This window comes from Culex pipiens, chromosome 2 (assembly GCF_016801865.2).
Source record: "Culex pipiens pallens isolate TS chromosome 2, TS_CPP_V2, whole genome shotgun sequence".
NCBI classification, from domain to species: Eukaryota; Metazoa; Arthropoda; class Insecta; order Diptera; family Culicidae; genus Culex; species Culex pipiens.
This window is the reverse complement of record NC_068938.1, coordinates 134,130,654-134,156,073: the sequence shown is the minus strand read 5'-3', so window position 1 is coordinate 134,156,073 and position 25,420 is coordinate 134,130,654. Positions and strand designations below refer to the sequence as shown.

Below are 25,420 nucleotides of genomic sequence, written 5' to 3'. Positions count from 1 at the left end.
ATACTTATCAAACGGTGACCAATTTTAGTTATAAAAACGCCTTTTGCAAAACAGTGGAAAAATTTACCAAAACTCAATTTATATTATCTTTTTGGAATGATTTCCGAGGGCCCGATATTTAAAATTAAAAATTCAAATAATTTGAAATTTTGCTTTTGCATTTGTAACATTGCTCGAAAGACAGCATATTTGACCGATTCTTAGCAATTGTTTACCAAGTAGTCATGTTTCAAGTTGTACTTTGGATGGATCTGATAATTTTCCATGTTTTCCAAATATTTTAACCACATAAAAACATATTTCCACACCAAAGTTCCTAATCTAAATACATCTGTGAGCAGGAATTTTATAGAGCAACTCTCTACGAAATCGGCCGATTTCGACAATTTTTATTTTTTGTATTTTTTGATTTGACTTAAACTTTGTGGGGGCCTTTCCTATGACCAAATAAGCTATTTTGCGTCGTTGGTTCACCCATACAAGTCTCCTTACAATTTTGGCTGCTGTCCATACAAAAATGGTATGTAAATATTCAAACAAATGAGTGAATTTTCTGATCAATTTGGTATCTTCGGCAAAGTTGTAAGTATTGTTGAGGACTTTTGAGAAAAAAATAAGCACACCGAAAAAAATGCAGATTTTTTAATCAATTTTTTTTTTCACTAAAACTCAATTTCCCAAAATACGTTTTTTTTTATTTTCAAGATTTTTTGATATGTCTTAGGAGACAAAAATCCGCAACTTTTGAGCTATAGAGAAACATGGTCAAAAAATCTGCCGCCGAGTTATGAATTTTTGAAAAAACAGTGATTTTTGGAAAAAATCGAAGTTTCATGCTAAAACAAGTTTGACATTATTTTTTAATGCAAAATTGAATTTGCAATCGCAAAGACAGACTTTACAGATTTTTTGATAAAGGGCTCCGTTTTGAAGATATAGCCATCGAATGTTTGATTTTAGCGAAATATTTGCAGTTTTTACATTTTTAAAAATAGTGACCATAAGTGACCATTTCTAAAAATATTTTTTTGAGAAGTTAAAAAATTGCTATAAAATTGTCTAAGAAACATTGAAGATTGGTCCTCGGGTTGCTGAGATACAGCCGCTTTAAGAAAAAAACACGAAAATTGAAGTTTTCCTAATGTCACCAAAACAACCCACCATTTTCTAATGACGATATCTCAGCAACCAATGGTCCGATTATCAATGTAAATACATGAAACATTTGTGAAATTTCCGATCTTTTCGAAAAATAATATTTTGAAAATTTTTAAATCAAGACAAACATTTTAAAAGGGCCAAACATTGAATAAAACGCCCATTTAAAATGCAAGTCTTGATTTAAAACATTTCAAAATATTTTTTTTTTAAGGATCGAAAAATTTCACGAATTTTTCATGTATTAAAATTGAAAATCGGACCATTATTTGCTCAGATATGATCATTAGAAAACGGTGGGTCACTATTTTTAAAAATTGAAAAACTGCAAATATTTCGCTAAAATCAAACTTTCGGTGGCTATATCTTCAAAACGGAGCCCTTTCACAAAAATCTGCAAAGTACTTTTCGATTGCAAATTCAATTTTGCATTAAAAAATAATGTCAAACTTGTTTTTGCATGAAACTTCGATATTTTCCAAAAATCACTGTTTTTTCAAAAATTCATAACTCGGCGGCAGATTTTGAGCAATTTATGTCGCAACATAAACTTTACTGCTCTTATTTTATTTTTTTCTTTGATTTTTTTTTCGTATTTATCAAGTTATTTTTTTGTTTTGTTTCTGAAGATTTTTGAGTGTTTTTCACAATTATTGATATTGAATTAATTAGTTAGTTATGATTAATTAATTAATTAGTTATGATATTGAATTACATCAATAGTTCGTTTTTCAATTTTTCAAAAAAAAAAAATGCGTAAACTTGGTTTCCCATAAAAAATCCCATGCAAACTTTTGATCCGTTCGTAATAATGTGACTAACCCAATCGTTCCAAATTATTTGGGAGTTGTCAAGAACCCAAAAAGATATCTACATATCACTGCGCTGAAAATTGATTTAATTATGACACTCTAACGGACATGGAACAAAATTTCAACGAAATACTTTTTCAAAAGGTTCTATGCGCCATGAGTTTCCTATGCTGTTGGAGCTTTTTTTAAAGTAAGTAAGTGTTTTTATCTTTAGGGTTAGTGAAATATCACGATTTCGCGGATAGCGCTTTTTCCGCAAAATCCCGTGAAATTGTATGTTTGTTTAAAACTGTAACGATATTTCTCAAAATAATTTATCAAATTCAAAAAGGAATAAAAATAATCTCAACAATTACTGTAAAGTTTAGCGAGTGAATACCCTGGTTTAATTACTTTTATAGGGTTAGTGATTTTTAACGAACGTGAACGGCTTAAACTTCGTGAAATTTATCAATTTTCTTAAATCATTTTTCAAATAATAAAATCGTAAACATTTGATTCATAAAGACTATTTCGGTAAATTATACTAGTTTTCAGTTTATAAGCTTGATATGAATCATTTAAAGAATTGTTTAGTTTTTTTCAGTTTTTTACTTACTTAATTTAGTAATATTTTCATTCGTTGTAATACACATTTTGCTGCTCAATAGAAATTCAAATAATCCAGCTTTGTTTTATTCAAAATTAATATATATTTTTTTATATTTAAAATTACCTTTTAAAAACATTTCAGATATTTTGTCTGTCTGAACAATACCGTAAACCGGGGTGACTTTGATAGGATTTCAATTTGTTTTTGGAATATTTTCCAACAGGTAAGGTTTTTCTCAAGATTATTAATTTTAAAACATGTACTGGGGTAGGCTACACAAAGTCCATGCATTATTTTGGAAAAAAAGTTTTTTCAATAGTGTTTATAAAAATAGTTACGTTAAAAATTCTTGGTTTGAATCCCGGGGTGACTTTGATAGTCATAGTTTTTCTTGTTAAAATCATATTTAAAATGTTCAAACTTTATTTGTACGTTAAATGTACCATCGCTAGAGTAGCTGATATAGTTTTTAAGAAAAAAAATGTTTATAATTAGTTAACTATTTTAACAAAATACATATAAATTTTAGTTAAGATTGTTAAAAATTCGGAATTTTGTCTGAAATTTGTTAAAACTATTTTTTTTTTATAAAATTATCGATTTATATTGCATTTTATACTGAATTCGAAGCACGAATCACAAGTTCAGTAGTGCGGTGCCTGTGTGGACGCTCAGTCCTGTTTTTTTTTCGTGTTATTTTCCGTCTCTTTTGTGTCGCTGTTCGAGTGCATGGGGTGATTGGTCATTATAATTAAATAATGGCATCAGTAGTGCGGTGCCTGTGTGGACGCACAGTCCTGTTTTTTTTTTCGTTTTTTCCGTCTCTTTTGTGTCGCTATTTGTGTACATGGGGTGATTGGATTTCTTCTTCTTCTTTTTTCATTTATTTTTTGTTCGCGCGTTCGTTGGCCGATGAATTTTATTTTTGTTCTCTTTATATAGTTTTCGATAGAAACGAACCGATTTTTGTTTTTTGAGACAAGCAAGTCGTATTGCTGGATTAAGTCCTTTCCATATCATCGAGGATCGGAAGGCACGTCGACGGATATGTTTTAAGGCTTATGATATAAAATAATTTTAATGAATGAAGCCCTTCCTACATCACCGTTGATCGGAAGGCACGCCGACGGAGAATTTCTGGAGAATCGCGGTCGAATTAATACTATATTTAAATCCCTAGATAGGTATCTTTCCGCAGCCGGCTGCCTAAGATTTTTAAAATTTCAACCGATAAACAAATTGCTCATGGTCGCATCACCTACCACAGTGAATCCTGACCTCATACCCATCTTACTAACCCCTCAAAACTCATGTGATACTTTGTCGGAGACGCAGTCGATTTGGCGGTCCCATCACTCAAGTATCGGCTAACATTCCCATCCACTTCCCCGTGTCTTACCACTGGTCGTGGCCGGCGTCGGTATTGATCAGCACGATAGGGACCTTTGAAAATTGCGAAGGGGTGATGATTGGTTCCTACTTTTCATCTGTGGTCCACGGAGCAATGTTTGGGGGTCCTGGTCAATAACGAAGTAGCAGCTACGGGTAGACACCAATGCTATGCTATGCTATGCTAAATTCATAACTCGGCGGCAGATTTTTTGACCATGTTTCTCTATAGCTCAAAAGTTGCGGATTTTTGTCCCCTAAAACATATCAAAAAATCTCGAAAATCAAAAAATATGTTTTGGGAAATTGAGTTTTAGTAAACCAAAAGTTGATAAAAAATCTGCAATTTTTTTCCGTGTACCTATTTTTTCTCAAAAGTCCTCAACAATACGTACAACTTTGTCGAAGACACTAAATTGATCAGAAAATTCACTCAAAAGGTACAGCTGTTTGAATATTTATATACCATTTTTGTTTGGACAGCAGCCAAAATTGTATGGAAACTTGTATGGATGAACCAATCACAGTTTATTTGGTTATTTGGTCATAGGGAAGGCCCCCACAAAGTTTGGGCCAAATCAAAAAATACAAATAAAATCCATTTCCGGTTTTGGTAGAGAATTGGTCTATAGTAAAATGACTCTTTTATAAGCACTTTTATTGATAAAAGTAGATTCTTTAGGAAAAAAATTAAACAGGACATTCAAAAAGGGGGTATATGAAAGCGTTGTCTCGTCACGAAAAAATACAATTGTGAGGTTTGCAAGAGTTCGTGAAATCGGATTTGCATCATAATTCGGATTCTCTTCGTATTCAAATAAAAACACTTTAAAATGCTTCTTAGAAATCAAAAATTGTTCAAAAGGAACCTACCTAAAAGGAGCTACGACTGACGTAAGTTTGCGTTTTCCTGTCACGCTAATTTTTTGGTTATGTCACGAATTCAAAAAAAGGTCCTCATTTTTCATACCTAGAAGCAAATCGTCTAACAGGCCAGTATTTGATCGATCTTGACCCTCCTGAATCCGAATTTGCCTGTTGATTTTCCTGATTCTCAAAAGGAAGCGAGATATTCAAGATGGCGTCCAATATGGCGGCTGAATGGAAAACCACCATAAAAGGATTTTAAAGTTCAATCAACTAGTCATATTTAATTAATTTGGGTTGCTGAACACGAATATGGTCCTTAGAGTACTCAAAAGTACTCAGGGAATGTGTCAGATAATCTTTAAATTCAGAAGCTTGAAACCAAACGAGGAAATATTTGTATTGCATTTCAACCTGGATCCAACCTAACAACCTGGCGGTGCTCAGTCTGTAACTAACAACCAGCACACAACTCAACAAAATGGACAAACGAACGAAATCGACAGACCCGAGGGGGGACCTCAAGTGGGTGGGCTGACTCTTCTGTATGTGTGCCTGCGTACACACGTACCATTGCCTTACACTCCCATAAACACATGGAAATTTGATCAACTGAAAGTGAGAGTAGCTTGGCGTTGGATTATTTAATAAAGCTTTTTGCGTTTTTTTTGCTTTGTTCTCCTTACGAGCTTTTTCTTCACCTTTGCTTCTTCGACTGAAGAATTGGGTCCTGGCGAAAATGTTGGCAATAACCGGGTGTCAGTTGGCGAACGGGGCAGGGTGTAAATCGGGTTAATACCGGGGCCACCTGGCCGTGCCACCGGAGCTGGGTTTTTTTTCGGAGACCGGATGAAATTGAAAACGATACTCTGGCGGCGCAGTCCCCTTCGAGGACTTTTCGGGACGAATTTGCCTGGCACTCGACTTTGAGGGGTGAATTGGCGGGGCTCTGATTTGTTTGCTCTGGGGTTAGTTTGCACTCAGGTGTTCAAAAAAAATCATGCCTTTTTTCAAAACATTAGGAAAAACTTTTTCAAAGGGAAAGTGCTTCTCAAACAAAAGAATAAATTTAGAGTTGGGTTTTCTATTTTAAAAGATTTTTTTAAGCATCAGAATGTAGTTTGGGAAAAATGTTTGAGAAATGAGGTAACATTAAATACAAATAAAGCAAAGGTTGAATATTGACCAATAAAAAAAAACACCTTTTTCCCTCTTGAAATAGAAATGATGTAAATTTCACTTTCAAAAAAATCCAAAGCCCTTGGAAAATGGGACGTTTCATTGAGCGGAAGCAAATGGAACCGCCCCGGAATGGAATGGGAACCCGGGTATTTTACCTGGGAAGGAATGTTTGTCTACAATCGGAGAATGCCCTCTCCCCATTGGTCAAGGTGAGAACGTTTAATGTTAGCTTAATGGGGCATTGCGTGTGATTCCGGACAATTTGTGCACATTTCTAAGCTCTAAGGGATTCCGGATGTGCGTAACGTTTTCTTCATTATGGTATGGAAGCATGGAATTGTTTGATCTTTTCCTGTTCAGATCAAACACACATCAGAAGCAGGATTCTTAGTTCAGGGAAGTGTTGGTTGTGTAAATGCTTTTTAACGATAAACCATTCTTTGAAATGTTTCTGACACGGTAGATTAAGTTGGTTCTTTTCTTCATGATTCAAAGAGGGTCTTTAGTCCAAATTAATTTTATTTTAAATCATTTTCTAAACTCGTTTGAGAGTATTTTTTGACATTAATGCTTAAGTTATCCTAATTTGAACATAAAGTTGGGAAAACAGTATTAGTTTCACAAAAAAAAATCTCCTAAATACCTCAAAAATCAATTCCACCACACATGCCCAAACCTTCCAAGACAACGTCGACGACTTCGCGGTGTCGGGCTGCGGAAGTCACATAATGTGACGTGACGTGAAATTCCGCCCCTGTCGAAAATGCCTCAACCCATCAGCACAGGCACAGACAGAAACATGTCGGCGGCCGCCGTCGGTCTCCAATCTGGCAGCACGTTTTGGCACGGTGTCAACCCGAGAGTTGTGGCAGGTGGCGGAGGAAAATTTCATGCCGCGTTGAATTCATCACAAATCGGATATCAACGAGACACGAGCTCGGGAGGCTCCCTCCCGGAAAAGGGTGTCAAACCGCAGTCGCGATGTAACGAAATAATTTAGACGTGTCAATTGGGATATTTTGGGAGAATTTAGCCTGATTCACGATGAAATAGATTCGCCATTTATCGAAATATCGATTGACAGCACGGTTTAGTTGCGTTAGTTTAGTTGGGTTCAGATGAATGTCTAGTGGATTATAGATTGTGCCAAGTGATCATTGTAGACAATAGTTTGCCGAATTATTCTAAGCATTACAAAATCAAAATGGATGAATTTAGAAACTTTGGAAATATATAGTCAGATTTTAATCAAAAAGATAATCTGCTTTTTCAAATTGAAATAAAATGCTTAACAGAATATCCTTTGCTACGAAATACATGGAATTTTTGTCCGGGTACCTGAAGAACTGCTGATTTGAAGCAATAGTTCAAAAAACATAAAGATATGACCGCTTTCCAACATGAGCGTGAGATTTTTAGATTTTTTTTTATTTTTTATTTTGGCTCAAACTTTGTGGAGGCCTTCCCTATGACCAAAGAAGCCATTTTGTGTCATTGGTTCACCCCTGGGTGCTGAATAGTGGTTCGCAAAACGGCCTCAATTTTGAACTGTCAAAGTGGAACGAGTTTACTGTTCGCCAAAAGTAGAGTGTATTATTATTTTTTCAATTTCAATTCGGTTTTATTGGTGAATAATCAAGATACAATGAGTTATTTTGAAGTGCATAACAGAGTTTTGGAGTTCCTTACAGCTGTGTGTTGCATCATAATCCATCTAGGAACAATTATTTCAACTATAAAAAAAAAACTTACAGAAATTGTAAAGGAAAGGGGATAGAGGAAGAGAAAGCTTAATACTAGATCACAGAAAATTTATCCTTTGTAGATGTGTTTGATCATCAGTTCCCCAAGGGCCAGGAATTGTTCTGCCTTGTTCCGGCAGCTCCTAAACCGCGTCATCATCTCCCCCGCGAGAGCAAAGAACTCCGGCAGGGTGAAGAGATCTTCCCCGGTGACTTCTTGCTGGGCCGTACTGCCGCTACCGGCAGCGACCACGCTGGCGAACGAACGCCCCCAACCAGGAGGGAACGCTGAGTTTTCCGCTGGAACCGTACGCTGTCCAGCTGCAGGAACGGCTGCGCTCGTACTTCGCTGAGGAGGGTGGGACGCTTTCTTTTTTCTCTTTTCCTGCTCCTCGAGGTAGACCTTGCGCGCGACGCATCCGCGGTAATTGCCGGTATGGTTGCCGTCACAGTTCGCGCACTTTACGCGCGGCTTGGTTTGTTCTGCCTTGTCCCCCAAGTCCGCCTTTCGTGGCAGTGCGCACGCCTCCGAGAGGTGTGACTCACCGCACTTCACGCAGCGGGGCCGGAGGTTGCAGTTTCGCGAGCCGTGGCCGAATTTCTGGCAACGGTGGCATTGCGCTACGTCCGTCGGGTTCTTGGTGTAAAACCGCCAGTTTACCCAAAAACCGTCCAACGTTTTAGTCCGCCGCAGGTCTTGGATCTTGACGGTGCCGCGGTCGAAGTACAACAGGTACAGTGTGTGTGTACCTGTTACCGTTGTCTTGCGCGAGAGCACTTTAATCTCCCGCGGTTTTATTCCGGCGTCCGAAAGGTGACCCTTCAGGTCGGAGATCGGACGGTCTTGATAACCCTGTAAGACGACCTTAACAGGGGGCTTCTCGGGGTTGAATGTGTAGAAGTTGAAGTTGCTACGCTTCAATTCTTCAAACACCAGGTCGAAATTCTTTTTGGTCAGTGTGATCACTTGCACTGCCGACTTACCGATTTTCAGACAATATCCGAGGCCTTCCAGCAACTCGTCAACATCGTCCGCTAACGTGTCCAAAACAAAAATTGGAGGTGGTCTACGTTCCGCTGGAGAGTTGTTCTTTTTTGACGTCGGCACTTTTTTCCGTGCACGACCATCATCGTCGTCGTCGTCGTCGGTAGTGCTGCTACCGTCAGAGTTGTTATTTTCTTCGTCGTCGCTCAGCATCTGGAACTCGTTCCTGATGGGGATGTTGGCGGATGTTGATGTGCCACTGGTCGTGGCACCGGAAGTACCGGAACGGGTTCGCACTGGTGATCTTGGGACATATCCAGGATGTAGTAACTTTTTGTCGATGCCTTCAGCGCTGACGCTCCCGCGCGATGGCGGCCGACACGGCGTTGGTTTGTTTACCTTTTTGCACACGGCCGGTAGACGAACTTCGCGGGTTTTTCGAGGCCGCACTCGAACTGCCACGGCCACGGCCGGCCTTTGGCATGCTGGAGAAGCAAACTCGCGGGTAACCACAATCAATTACGGCGAAAAAAATCGAAAAAACGATGGAGCACTGAGCACTAGCTGCATGCTCTCGTGCGTACACGGAGGAGCTCGAGTGTATTATTATCGATCATTGAAAATTGTGTTTTTTGCAAGAATGAAAAATTTGTGGCTTTTGAGGACCTGAAGTTCAAGTTAACAAATCTTAAGAAAGTTGATTTTTCGTCATTTTTTTAAAATTATGAATGGAAGTTGTTTATGGAGACGATGCGGTTGTATCCATCCAGAAGCTGCTTAATTGTTTGATTCCGTTTGAAAACCAACTGGTTTAGTGAAAATCTTCGCTCAAATTAGCGATGTTTTGTTGCTGGAGCAGGAAGAGCTGCAAGATTCAAAAATCAGCCTGGGAATTTATCTGTGACATCGCAGAATGACACTCTCGCCGCAGTTCTTCGTCACCCGTTAAAAAAAAACCTTTTCTAACCGAACGAGACTTGAAAACACACACAATTTTCCAGCAAAAATGCAGAAAATGCAGACAAAATAAAACACATGCTTGTGCTTGAACAGCCTCCTACTTTATAGATGTAAACAAAGTGGGAACATTCGAAAATCACGTTACGGATTCTCTCTATTCATCATCCAGGTTCACCCATACAAGTCTCCATAAAATTTTGGCAGCAGGCCATACAGAAATAGTACGTAAATGTTTGAATATCTGTAACTTTTGATGAAATTTTCTCATCCATTTGGTGTCTTCGGCAAAGTTGTTGGTATTGATGAGTGATGTTCAGAAAAATTAGGTAGACGGAAAGAAATCTTCTTTGATAATTTTTTTCACTCAATTTCCCAAAATACGTATTTTTTGATTTTCGAGATTTTTTTGTATGTTTTAGGGGACAAAACCCCGTAACTTTTGAACAATAGAGAAGTATGTTCAAAAAATCTGCCGCCGAGTTATGAATTCATAAAAAATATTGATTTTTGGAAAAAATCGAAATTTTATACCAAAAAAAACTTTGACCTCAATCTTGTATGTAAAATTGAATTTGCAACTGAAAGTACTTTACACATTTTTTGATAAAAGGGCTCCGTTTTCAAGATATAGCCACCGAGAGTTTGATTTTGACGAAAAATTTGCAGTTTTCCGATTTTTAAAAATAGTGACCATAAGTGACCATTTCTAAAAACATTTTGTTTAATTTCTGAAAGTTTGCTATGAAATTGTCTAAGAGACATTCAAGATCGGACCTCCGGTTGGTGAGATTCAGCTGCTTAAAGAAAAAGAAACATGAAATCATCCAAACAACCCACCATTTGTAATGTCGATATCTCAGTAACTAATGGTTCGATTTTCAATGTTAAAACATTAAACATTCGTGAAATTTTCCGATCTTTTCGATAATAATATTTTCATTTTTTTTAAATCAAGACTAACATTTCAATAGGCCAAACATTGAATATTTGGCCCTTTTGAAATGTAAGTTTTGATTCAAAAATTTTTAAAATATTATAACACCAATTTTCCTGTTTTTAGTCACTTGCGTGGTAATATCTCAGCAACAAAGGGTCGTATCAAAAATGGTCATAAAAAGCAGAATATGGAGAATTTTCTCAGGTTTTTAAAAATATTTTTTTCAAACGTGAGCAAACATGTGCACTGATTTAAAAAAAAATAAAAAAAATCGACTTTTTTGGCGTCATCCATAAAGTACGTCACGTTCTATGGGGGGGGGGGGGTTGTCGCAAGCGTGACAAAGTGTGATTTTGGCCGATTTTAGCGTGACATACTTTATGGATGGCGCCTTACCTATAAATGGCTTTAACATGAAAACGGTGCACTGTATCAAAATTTCACTGAAGTACTTTTTCATTGCAAATTTGATTTTACATCGGAAAATGGAGTTGAAAATTTTTTACGACCAATACTTCGGCTTTAAAAAAACATAACTAAAAATAAAATTAAAAAAAGTGTTTTTTGCAAATCATGTTTTAGTGACAAAAAGTTAAATTAAAAATCACCATTTTTTTACCATGTATCATTTTTTTCAGTGTAGTCCTTATCCATACCTACAACTTTGCCGAAGATACCAAATCGATCAAAAAAATTCCTTCAAAAGATACAGATTTTTGAATTTTCATACATCATTTTTATATGGACAGCTGCCAAATTTGTGTGGAAAATTATATGGACAAACTAATGATGCAAAATTGGACATACCGAAGGCACCAAAAAAGTTTCAGTCGGATTAAAAAATACAGAGAAAATCGAATGACCAAAATCTGAGAGAACTGCTCCTGTGTAGTAAAAAAAACACAGCCATTGTGAACCCTGCAAAATGACATTTAAAAAAAATGGACAAAGTCACATTAAACAAACAGTAATCCAGAATAATCAGTTTCTGGAATAATGCGACTTTAAAAAGCGTTTTTAAAATTCCGTTGAAGAATCGTAATTGAATATGTAGTAAATTATTAAATGAGAATTTATTATAAGATTGAAATAATTCATAAATTAGAGTTTAGAGCGCAACAATAAGTGCGCACCTTCATGAATATTGCCTTGTTAGCAGACAGATTGCGGATTGAGTGCGAGAGCGCGCTAGCAAGCTGCGAGAGAGAACAACGCGGCCGGCAAAAGAGAGAATGAAGGTTGTCAAATCAGTTTTGTGGTTAATTTGTGTGGAATAAGACTTGTTGTTTGTTAATTGCAAAATATCTGTGTTTTAACGTGAAGACTTCCATCATTGTCATGATTTTTCGTTCAAAGATATAATTTTTGCGTCGCTTTCAATATTTTGACAAAATTCCTTCAACAAGTTGTTTAGAATAGTGCCCTACACATGCTGATTCCTAGTGGTAACGATTATACCATTCCTTGTAAAGTTCTGGAAATCGTCATTAATCAATGATTGCCAACTAGGACGTCAATGACTGTGCCACAAAGTTATATAAATTTTGAAGCACATTTGATTTAGATCAAAAATTCTTTCAGTGGCTTCAAGAAGGCAACAACCGGCACATGCTGATTCCTTTTGGTGCTGAAATTCGTTAAATTGAACTAAATACAGAATATTTTATAGTGATGATTAATTTTCTTCGAAAATGTTCAACGGCTTCACCTTAATTAAAAAATAAAGTCCCCGATCACGACACATGTCACTCCTGAAAGTGATCTAAATTTTAAAAAAAAGAAAATTTTCGTTTGTTTTAGAGATCAGCAAAATCAGTTTCATACGTATCGGTATCAAAACTGAGCAAAAAGTATTGAAAAAAAAAACACACAGTTTTGTTTTTTGTTGACAACAGAAGCATGAGTTTCACCTATTCAAAACAAACCACCCTTTGTTGACTATTTGCTGTGCACATTTGTAGCAATAAAGTTTGACTTGGAGAAAGTAGTGACTCCTGTCGAGGAGAGACTTGACTCCAGAGTGTGAATCACAAATTGCTCTCGCCCCAATCGGAGGCAACTTTCGCAAGTGACCCCCGCAAGTGACTTGATAGACAAACTCCCAGGGTGGATGGGTGGGTGTCAAATGTTAGCTAAATCACACGCACATGTGCCTTCACCCACAACAACAGCCACCACCATTGATGCTTTGGCAGGGGTCTTTTTGCTGAATGGAGACATTATACGGCTCCTCTCGTTGAGTTTTGAATGGACTTCTGTGCGTCACGCTCTGAATAATTCAATCTCCATTTTTTGCTTCTGCTTCTATTTGCCGGGTTGTTGGATGCTGCTGCTGCTGGTCTATCCTGTGATTTAACTAGAAAGTAGCACATATATACACTGCTGGGTAGAGTACGCGTCCCAGGCTAGTCGGTCTGACATTCCACAGAATCGTCACCGGTGTGCGATTTTGCGTCAGTTGATTTTTTGATTCATTTTGTGTAGGTTGGCTAGTTTGTTACCTTGAACTTCTTCAACTTGTAAGGAAATTTTGAGTAATTGTTTCCTCAAACCTGTGACAAGACAGGACAACCACGACAGAAACGCTGTTCAACGCGGAAAACGACGACGAAGATTTCAACGCTGGGGTGACTTTCGCCACCACCACCACCACCAACATCTTCTAGGCTAGTGGCAACTTTGTACGAGTGTGTGGATGTTCCAACATTCCGGGCTACATAATTTAAACGGTCAATTACTCCTTAATCCACATTAAGCTCGATTTAAATGAGAAGACTGTTCGCCATTAGCCCGGGCAGCCGGCCAGCGTAGTGTGCTGCTCCCGGAAGATTAGTCAAACTCTCTGGTGGGGGTGAAACTCCGGCTCTTGGGGCTCGGGATGTGGTCGTAATTCTTCCTGAAATTTGTTTTTATTTCGGGATAGGACGATCTTTCTGGAAGTCAACGTGCTGAGCTGCGGGAGGAGTGTTGAAGTTGTTTGTAATGCAGATTACATGATGCAGTTATGAGTGGGTCTAGAGTGGGGCTTAATTTAGTTGAAAATGCCATTTTGTGCAGCTTTCAATGCCCCACCATGCCTCAATTTCAATCCTGAGCTATTCAACTAAACTGTAGAAACTTTGTGCAATGTTTAAACTTTTCACATAGGGTCATTCCAGGTCAACTGAGTACACTTTTGGACTCGACCTTCACCGATTTGGACCAAACTTGGAGGGAACGTTCATCTATCGATAGTTAACATAAATTCCAAGTTTGGTGCTGATTGGACCATCCCTCTATTTTTGGCACCGCCCTCTTTATTGAAGATTTTCATAAAAACTTTGTTTTTTTAAACATAACTTTGCAACTATTTGTGCAAAAGACTTTCTAGAGGTTGTATTTTATAGAAAATTGTCCAAAGAATTCAATAAAAATAAAATGGTAACCCTTAAATGCCCCTTTAAATTACATTTTACGTTTTAGGTATTAAAATTCAGTTTTGGCCAATTCCTTATATTTTTGATTTTATTACCATCGTGTTTCCCAAACAATTTTACATAAAAATCAATGTAAACCTCAAACTAAAATGAATTATTGGTGAGATACAGCGATTATACAGAAAAAAGTTTAATTTTGCGCAGAACTCTGTCCTATTAATTCAAATCCGAAATAAGTTTCTCACATATAAAAACTGAACTATGCGGGAATCATACCTTTTTGATGAAAAGTACACCATGCACTTCCGAGTGCTGCGCAAAATCAAACTTTTTTTTCAGTAAAATCGCTGTATCTGGCCAATAGTTCATTTTAGTTTGAGGTTTACATTGATTTTTATGTAAAATTGTTCGGGAAGCACGATGGTGATAAAATTAAAAAAATAAAATTATAAGGAATGGGCCAAAACTGAATTTTAGTACCTAAAACGTATAATATAATTCAAGGGTTAAAATTTTATTTTTATCGAATTCTTTGGACAATTTTCTATTAAATGCAACCTCTAGAAATTCTTTTGCTCAAATAGTTGCAAAGTTATGTTTAAAAAAAAGTTTTTAAAGAAAATAGTCAAAAAAGAGGGCGGTGCCAAAAATAGAGGGATGGTCCAATCAGCACCAAACTTGGAATTTCTGTTAACTATCGATAGATGAACGTTCTCTCCAAGTTTGGTCCAAATCGGTGAAGGTCGAGTCCAAAAGTGTACCCAGTTGACCTGGAATGACTAATAAAAAGTAGTTACCATCAGATCGTGCTTTTTCCATTTATAAAAAATCAGTTTAATAACTAACACACTTATTAAAACTTCTCATAAATCAATCAGCTTATTGACTATCTCAAAATTCATCATGAAATTATCACCAACTGCTTCCAATCATCAGCTTTAACTAATTGCCGTACCTTAAACGGAGCTATCGTTACCCCTAATGCATCGCTATCATAATGACAATGTCACCAAACAGTCCGTTTTTCATGGTTGACAATTAAGAGCACTGTCATTCCCCCTCCCCTTAACAATAACGTAAAAAGGGGGAACCAACAAAAAACAGCACAACATTCAATGACGTCAACCGTGCGGCGTTAATCGCTTAACCGGGCGCACATTTCATCGACCCTTAACGACGTTACGTTAAGGGACAAAACAAAACCAGGGAAGAGAAAAAAGAGGTGATCAATTCATGAAGGTGTTCCCAAACGCGCTCACCCCGAAAAATGCAATAAAACCGTAGGTTTATCGTAGTTTATGGTGTACTTTTTTTGCGCCAATCATCGCGGTCTTTTTTTATCCACGACCGAGCCCTCATAAAAGTTAAATTTTTGGCAGGAAATGTCTAGTCATGGCAGTTGTTTGGGAAATTGCGTTAAAATAATTATACAAATTGTTTTTCTGAAATTTTCCCTTAAAACAACAATAACGATTGAATCTAAAAAAAATCTGTAATATTAAATTATTATCATTTAAAAAGTGTTTTCAGTATAAAAAAAAGCAAAAAAGAAGATTCGCCAAAGAATTGCGCCCAGTCAATGACTGGGCGCAAAGCCCATAAAACCCAGCGAACCATTACGTGGGCAGTTTGGTGGTGCGTGGGTGAACTTTTTTGTTGCCGTTGTTTGCTTAATGTTATTGTCACAGCGCCGAAAATTTTTGGTTGCCAAGAATTCCAGCAGAGCAAAAGAAGAAAAAAAACCTCCCAAGAAGCAAAAACAAACGACCAGCTGAAAGGAACAACAAACGGCCAGAAAAGGTTCCAACATGATTAATTGTCCTCTTGGAATGACCATCACACCACCCCCTCCAGACCAAAAACCGACAAAGTGTGAAAAGATCACTGACTTGCGTTTAAGGCTGGCAAGCTTAAAGGCTAATTATAGCTGGCCAGAAATGGCTGGGAACCGAACCTTGAATCTTAGATCAAAGGACGCAAATGATTTCGTGGAATTCGTTGCCAAATTTTACCCAATGAAAGCAAAAGGGAAGTGGGTTCTATTTTAAGAACAGATTGTAGCTAGAGCCGTAATTTCAACAAAATTAAGACATTTTGGACAATTGTTTTCAGAAAATATTCACCGTAATTTTATTTTTCCCAAACTTGTTTAGTAAAATCAAAATTGGTTAAAATAAATTGAAATGAAATCCAATATTTTACCATAATGCAGGTCAACAACTTCATAAAAATAGAATTCTAAAGTTATATTCAAAATGGTCCTATAAACATATGAAACACAAAGCCTTATAGGAACTTTGAAAAAAAGATCTCGAATTTTACTTAAAGATAAAATATTTAAAAATAACAGCAAAACAAAGCAAAGTCATTGATTAAACAAGATAAAACCATTCTTCTTTTTTTAATTCGACCTCTACAAGTAGGGGAAATAAACCCATTTTAAGCCTTATAAGCGGTCGTGTTCGAATGATGCTGGATAATCTGGAGTGTTCTTTGAAATTTACTAAAACCAAGAACACCAATGAGTATAGCAACTTTTTGTGATCATTTCTGTTTATTTTCACTTTTACTAAAAGTTATTCTTTTCCTTTTAGAAGCATTTATAAATAATACTTCCCAAATGTATTTTAATCAGACGAGAGTGCATTGTGCCACGCTCATTTTGATATTTTCAGCTTAGTTTTTTTTTCTTCCAGCGCTCTTTTGGGTCTGCTTAGTGCTGCCAAAATTGATGAAATTTTAAGCGAACACTCACGAGCATTTATAGAGAAAGTTTCCTGGTATCACTGGTTCACTCCAACAGGCGCTGCTGGTGGTGTTGGTGGCCACTCTTTGTTCTTTGTTTTATTTGCCTTCGCTTCTTGATCGGTTTTTTTGAGTCTTCGATTGGAATGGGTCGTCAAAAGTCAAACGTCAAAAGATTTGGCGCGTTTGTTTTTTTGATGGCGCTAGCTAATTATTTACATGTTTCGGATTTTTTTTTCCAGGTGAGTGCCTAACTAATGTTCAAAAGAACATGTTGCCTGTAGTTGGAAGCAATTTCATATCTTAAGCGCTTTGAAAATGTTAGCGCAAGTTAAAAGATATTGAAGGCGAAGCTCTCATCTTGCGTGTGGATGTGTGTGCCACCAAAATGATGAGAAATGATCTCGTTAAATAGAAAATATGATCGAAAGTGCATTCAATTTGATCTTTTTGGCCAGTGAATGACATAAAAGTTCGTGCTTACTTGAGGTGGTGCTGTTGCTGGTAAGTTTATGGCTTAAATAGTATTTTTGAAGCTTAAATAGAGCATCAAACTCTCCAAAATGGGTTTGTTGCAAAAAAAACTTTCCAAGTAAAATAAATAGACTAAATTCTTGAGATTCACGGGCAGACGGTAATAACAAAATTTATGCCATTTCAATTACAAATGCTGTTACAGAAAGTATTTGGAATCTACTTCAAAATTTCATTTTTGCATAAAAGTTTAATAACAGTTGATGTTATGAATAAAATAAAATGTTATTGGCCTATTATTTTCAAATATCGAAACAAGATTATTCCCAAGTTATTTCCGTCTGCTCAGGTTTCATCTTCTAAGTTCAAAATGTCACTCTCATTATTCGAAAAAACGCATTTAGAAGTGCTGATTAGGATAACTCTTGAAATACTAAAAGCCCAATAAACTCGTTTTCCACGCTTGATGCTTATCGCATAAATGTATTACAACAGATCAAAATAATGCAACTTTGCTGAAGTTACGCAAACTTTTTGAAAGCAGTTTTTTTTATTCGTCCAATCAAATTCATTATTGATTCTCCAATAACTTTGATGGTATTCCATCTTTTGAAAACGAGCAGTTTTTTTTTTACAAAATTGTAGGAAACAGCGATGGAAAAAACATAGCAAAAGACTCGATGGAAAACAGACTTGCACGAAATATCGGGACAAAATGTCTGAAAACTGCATTTAAGGAGCCAATACACTACGGCAAACAAACAAACAAACTCGCACTATTTGACAGTTCGCCTGTTTTGTTTGTTTGTCTGGATTTGTTGTACAAACGTCAACCTGTATAAATTTGGCATGTTTGCGAGTTTGGCAAACTATCATACACAAAAAAGTGCGAATTTGTTTGTTTGTTTGTTTGTTTGCGGTAGTGTAATAGCTCCAGGTCTAATAAACACAATTTTCATGTTTTGCTTGTTGGGTGTTTTTGGTTTCAAGAACAATCGAAATGCCAAAAAAAGAAAAAAAAGTTTATTGCACATTTGAAAAAAATCCATTTGAAAAAATCCATCCTTGATAAAATAATCTTTAACGATATACGGAAAGAAATCCTCCTAACAAGCTAAATCTAAGTTTTTGAATTTGGAAACATTTACATGTTTCCAAAATTGTCAACATTTATTTTCAAATGAATTTTGAAATATTTCAATGTTTACATATTTGACAACATAGAGTTACCGGTTTTGCTTACAGGATTCCTATCCGTGTATTATTTAAAAAAAGAAACATTGATTTATTTATGATTACCGTCAGTGGGGGTGACATTGGGTCTGGGGGGTGAGATTGGGTCAAAGTGATTTTTTACGGATTTCACCATTTCTCAGATTCTTCTCAATTAAACTGAATTCTGTTAAAAGGGTTGTGTAGGGGACATCTTAAGATGACTTCGCTGAAAAAATCTCGTTCCTAGAGCAAATCCTGTTATTTTGACAGCTGTCTAAAGTTGAGGTACGTTTTTGGCCAAAAATGACCTCTTGAAAAATCATGTTTCTAAATTTTTTGCTGGGATTGCTCAAAACTACCCAAATGTTTGAAAATCTCCACTTCAAACATTGTAGCATGTCAATACGATTCCCTCGAAGAAGAAACACTGTTGGATGACTTGTTTTTACCATATCGTTGTATTTGAGCATCATTTTAGTTTCATTTGACCCAATGTCACCCCCTCTAAGGGGTGAGATTGGGTCAATTTTCAAACTATTGGCATTTAAGGTAGTGTTCATCAAAATCCACCATATTTTGGGAAAATGTTAGTAAACTATCTAAGAACAAATCTACGTTGGAAGATTTTCGATGTTATTTAAATTGTTTTTGTTATTAAGTAATTACGAGAGGTGTATCGTTTTTTGACCCATAGTCACCCCCACTGACGGTACTAAAATTTCATGAGTTATTCGCTTTTTTTATTCACTACTCAACTCTGATGAATTATTGAAACTGAGGTTTAGCTAAAAACTTCATCATTCCGTAACGAGAATCGAACTCATAACCTCTGGATTGGAAAGTTGGAACCTATCCCCCACCGGTCAATCTTACGGCCCAAAAGATTTGGCAAAAAGATTTATTTTGATTAGCAAATATTTATAAATTATAAAGAAATAACCTGAATATCTCACATTTGAACATTTTATGAATATTTATCAAAATGAATATATTTCCAGTAATCGATGCTAACCTTCAAAATAACTCGCAGGATGTTGAGGCAGTCACGCACGTACACAAACAACGCCGCCGCCGCCCTTTTTTTCCTTTATACTTTTTTTTTTGTTTTTCTTCTTCTCTATGTCTGGCGGAGCCGCTGCTGCGCTGTGTATGTGTATGTGTGCTCGTATGTGCCGCTGCCTTCTGCCGATGCTGCCGTTAATCCAATTCAGATGAATCTGCTCTGCTTTTTCTGCTCTACTCTGGCCTGACAGCTGATTGATGTCGGGTGCAGCTGGGTTATCTTCCCTTTTACTTCTCTTTTCTCGCTAAATTTGCGTTGGGTTGGTACTATTTTTTGCACAATCACAAACTCACACAATTCTTTTTTTTCTTTTTTTTTTTTTGCTTTAGGCTTAGGTTATTCTTCTTCTTTTTTTTGCTGCCTCCAATTTCACAAACACTCCGGGAACAGATTGATGATTTACATTGCCTTTTTTGGGGAAGCGAGCAAGCAAACAGGCTCCAACAAGTTCAAACAGGCTGAACTTTTGCTTTCCGTACACGATCACAACGGAGCAGCTTCACACATACAGCCCCACCAAAAAAACTGCCGATCAATGCTGCAGGCTTCAATGAGCCATTTCACGCGTAACGCTGAGCCTGAGCCCCACTCACACTCGTACACCTTCGGCACTGCAACGAGAATCGCGCTCGACTTAATTCCGAGCGATTTTTTTCAATCAATTTAATCAAATTTATTTATTCCCCTCCACTCTTCCGCACTCTTTGTGGGCCCCAAATTCAACGAACGGGGTGTACTTCACTTGAATTTATTTATTTCTCTTCCCGTAGGCGCCTTCAACGAGTGGTTACACACACAGCTCCGTACATGTACACCAGGGTGCCCCAATCAGGAATTTAATTGATTGAAGAACTCGTGAATTTCATCGGAGAAAAACTCGCTGAGAGTTCACGATTCTTTTGTCGATCTCTCGTACAAATTTGCTGAAAAGAAAAGAGAGGAAAAAACAATTCATTTCTCTCACACACATATTCGTTTTCATTTTTGCTTTGATTGCTTTCACGTTTCGCGTGGTCTTGTTTTCTTTCGACCAAAAACACGAATATTCAACATACAAACACAACGACAACTTCCAGTTTTCGAGTCTTCTGTTTTTCCTCCGTTCCTCTTTGGTGCTGCGTTCTTTACACACGCGTTCGAGTCGCTCACGCATTTTGCCGGAGCCGTAACTGGTGGAGGCTGATCTCACCAATACCAGGGAACGTTTAAGCGGTTAAGCCAGTCAACCTTCGAGTCTGGACCGGCTAGACGTCGTTGTTCGTCGTTATTCACCATTTCTGAGGTCGATAGTCTGAGTCGCGGTATTCATTGCGCGATTGAAACGGCAAGAGAATTAAAAGGGGGCTTATTCTCGGGTTTGAAAGGTGTTTCCTGTTGGAAAAAGAAGCGAGGTTCTTGTTTGGCGATATCCGGATTAGTGGAGTGGAACGTGCTGCTGGGAACGTGTCTGGTCCTGTTGGAATTTGGCGTTTGGATTTGCGCAACGTGAAGCAATATGTAGCAGCATCCGTGTGTCTTATTGGTTTCTTTAATAAATTCATTCGGAATCCCATGAAACAAGTCTTTGTTTGGAAACGCCCCTTGAAGGGCGGATCTCACAAAAAATCAACGATAAAGGGACCATCCACAAACCACGTGGACACTTTTCTGGAAATGTAACCCCCCCCCCTTCGTGGACAATTATCCATACAAAAAAAACTTTTTGTATGGAGCGTGGACAATCGCCATCAAAAGTTATGAGTAATTGTGCTAAAACATACAAAAAAGGGTGAAAAAGATCCGGCTGAGGCAGTACTAAGCTTTATGGAATTAGCCTTGTTAGCCGAAGCTTTCTGCATGTCATGGATACAAGCAGAAAGCTTACCAGAAATCCCGATGCGAGACGCGTTATCTCAACTAGACCTTGATGTTCTCTATCCGATCTATCAGTTCCTCTTAGATTCCAAAATATCCATTTAGTTTTTCTTCAGTTAATTTTCCTTCAGTTTGTTTTCCTTCAGTTAGTTTTCCTTCAGTTAGTATAACTCGCCTTCACACAAAGCCGTCGTTTCTGGTTTGCACCGGAAGCAAAGTAAGAACGTCCCAGCAGCTGGACGCCGAGTTGCGGCTGAGGACAAAAGCAAAGGCCAGTAGAGCCAACTAAGACCCCTACACAATCCCCCTTCCCTTCCCACGCCTTGTCCTTAACATCAATCCCTTCCCTACTAACCCCGAGTAGGCCGCGGGTAATCGGCTCCCCTCCCACTAACATTTACTCACAAGATCCTCTGTAATTATTAAGTCAAATGAAATTACAAAAGCCGACTCGGTCCTAACCAGGTCCCAGTACCAAAAAGGACCTAATAAAAATAATTTTATGAAAAAAAAAACAAGCAGAAAGCTTTTTCAATTGATTTAAGGAGGAATGGCACCAATGACTGAGGTGGTTTAAAGTAATGTTTTTTTTTTTTGTATACAAATATCAATTTCTGTTGCCACAATGCAACAAAAAAAATAGGATAAGCCTAAATTTCAAAATTTTAAAGCAAAATGGCGTGAAAAATGCATATTGGCAGTAAAGTCGGCTTGTAACAATTATTTTTCAAAAGTTTTAAAGAAAAAAGAAATGATTTCGAAAAAAAAACATTTTGCGATACTGTACAACAATACTGTCACAAACATTTTAAATATGTTTAAGTTAACTCAACAATGTTAAAGATGATTTCAAACGCAAGGGAATGCTTTTCAATTTTTTTTTCAGCAAACTGCATTTAAAATAACACAAAATTTTCGTAATTATCGGGAAAACCCCCTTTTTCGTGATTTTTTAGAACGTGTTTGAAGGGGGAAAATAAAATTTCGAAAAATATTTGCGATAGCCTAATGATAGTTTAATAATTTAAAAACCTTAAAAAATTTGTGAAAAGTAATTCTTGAGCAACTTTTAAAACTTGAAGTAATTTATTTAAATTTTTTACCGGTCTAATCCATGCAGCAAATGCATTTTAGATTGGTTTCAGTTAATTAGGCTTCTACTTTCATAAATTTTTAAATATATTGGAAAAATACTTGTTGGTCCCTGCTTTTTTGGATCAATTTCGAAGAGGGGGGAACAATATTTGCAATATTTGTTTTCTGGGCTTATCATTATGGGTCTGTACCACACTGTTAGGGGTTCCATATAATTTTGCACACTTTAAACATTGAGTTTTTTTTGCAAAAACCACAGCTGACTGTATGAAATAGGTAAGTTTTTAATAATTAAAAAAGGTGTAGGTGTAGAACTTTATTTTGAAAAGTGTTGCTACTCAATTCTGTTATTTTTGGATACAGAAAAGTAGGCTATTTCGTCGTTCAAGAATGACAGTAAAAGTAAGTAGTTTCAAGACGGATTTGCAAAAATATTTTTTAGCAAACTGATTTTGAAAAAAAAAGTTGTCCGGGAGTCATTTTTTCTCCCTCTGTATTTAAAAAACGTAACTTCCACGTTTAGGTGGTTGGTGCCTTCTTCTCATTTATAGAGTAATAATTAAATAACCTGAATAAACATTGAAAAATATATTAACAATCAATTCTAGAAGAATAAAAAAGGTTCAGCTTGGGTTGCATTTGGAAATGAAATAATTTTTAAATAAAATTGTGTCGATGATTTGGGACCAGTACAAGTTGTGCACAATTCTATGCCTCTGTGTTTTCTTATTAACTTATTAACTAGACAGGCCTAGAACAAGAGAGCACATCAAACTATCAAAAATTTGTTACGATTCATATTCAGCAATTGGTATTTTAAAATATGGGTCATTCCATCTCAACTGTGCACGAAAAAGTGCAAATTTGAAAATTACCCTCTCCGATCCTGCTCAAATTTGGCTGAGCTGTTGATACTATCAAAACATGCAAGAATCCCGAATTTCATCCAAATCGGACCAACCCCTCCATTTTTGTACCTCCCCAAAAAATTGACTTTTTGGCGATTTTTGGCCAAACCTCCTAGTTTCAAACGGCGATAGCTCAGGAACCACAAATCTCAGAAGGTCGTTCTTCAACTCAATTGTGAAGGAAATCGGACGTAGAATCCATTTCCGTAATCATAATGTTGATTAATTTATTTTTCTACCTGTATTGCGCAATTGAAAACATTAAACGGCCGTATCTCAAAACACCCCAACTTATTTTTTTTTATTTGACCTCAATGAATGAATGAATATGTTTCGTTCCAGAGATATCGAATTTTAAAGTTTTGTGTTTTCGAGATTACCTGCATCAGCTTCATTCGCCGCATCTGCTAGAAGCACACAGGCGGGCTGATCAATAACTGCTACCTGGCCATTTATTGAAATATTTTTATATTTATTTCATCATAAATAATCTTCATCAAATTGAGCAAAAATTAACTGTATAATACTGTAGGAAACTGAAGTTTAATCGCAAATGTTTATCTTCTCAAAAAAATTAATGAAGTGGAGAAAATAGTGCCATTCAGCAAAAACCCCAAAACCTGCTTTATTATTATTATTATTATAGTTTATTATTGACACTTTACCATAATTCTGATTTATGGTTTAGATTGATCATATTAAATCAATTTTTATATAGTGAGCCAGCTCCATTTCATTAAAATATGATTTTGGTCAAGGTACATTTAATTAAAAAAATCCTTATACGTGAGGACAGCAGCCGTATTGTGTTCCAAGAATCCAAGAATGATAGATGCAAAAAAACACTGTTGTTCGGACGGTGTCGAAATCATCGCAACTAAATTTGGAGAATTAGCCGCTTTGCAGCAGATCAAACTTTGTGATTTTTTTACATTTTTCAGTTTTATACATTCCAGAAATCCTTTTCCTACTCTTTGTGATCGTCCTTCACTAGAGTACAACGTATCAACAAATTTTATTCATTTTAATTCATATTTTTACTCAATAATGTATCGTGCACTTATTTTTCAGTGTTACTAACAAGATTAATTCTCGGGTAAGTTTTTAAAAAGCCGTAAGAGCCATTGTGACCTCTGACACTAATTTTCGTTTTTCTAGAAAATGAAACAAAATTTCATTTATTTTAAGTTTGGGGCACTTGAAGGACGTGTAGATGAACAATCTCGAGCATTTTGATATTGGTTTTTCGTAAGTAGGTCGAATACCGATGCAAAAAGGACTTTGTTTAACAATGGCTCTTACGGCTTTTTGAAAACTAATCCGAGAATTGGATTTTCCTCTCGCTCCGTCGGAATCCAATTCTGCCCTTTACTGTGTGTCGTCATTGCTCTGTCCAGTGGGTTAACACAGAAATTCACTTCATTAATTTTTTTGAGCAGATAAACATTTGCGATTAAACTTCAGTTTCCTACAGTATTATACAGTTAATTTTTGCTCAATTTGAAGAAGATTATTTATGATGAAATATTATTTCAATAAATGGCCAGGTAGCAGTTATTGATCAGCCCGCCTGTGTGCTTCTAGCAGATGCGGCGAATGAAGCTGATGCAGGTAATCTCGAAAACACAAAACTTTAAAATTCGATATCTCTGGAACGAAACATATTCATTTCTGTCGATAGGTGATTCTTATGTAAAATTGGCCGGGGAACACGATGGTGAGGTCAAATAAAAAAAATAAGTTGGGGTGTTTTGAGATACGGCCGTTTAAAGTTTTCAATTGCGCAATACAGGTAGAAAAAATAAATTAATCAACATTTTGATCACGGAAATGGATTCTACGTCCAATTTCCTTCAAAATTGAGTCTAAGACCGACCTTCTGAGATTTGTTTTTCCTGAGCTATCGCCGTTTGAAACTAGGAGGTTTGGCCAAAAATCGCCAAAAAGTCGATTTTTGGGGGAGGTACAAAAATGGAGGGGGTGGTCCGATTTGGATGAAATTCGGGATTCTTGCATGTTTTGATAG

General features: G+C 36.7%; 1 protein-coding gene across 1 annotated transcript in view; it reads right to left on the bottom strand.

The window, feature by feature from the left end:
- LOC120423636 (fat-like cadherin-related tumor suppressor homolog) overlaps window positions 1-25,420 on the bottom strand; it is an 861,295-nt gene that overhangs the window by 832,961 nt on the left and 2,914 nt on the right. The window contains exon 2 of the mRNA XM_052708242.1: window positions 19,487-20,460. The gene's annotated coding sequence lies outside the window, so the exon portion shown is untranslated. The remainder of the gene's footprint in view (window positions 1-19,486; window positions 20,461-25,420) is intronic.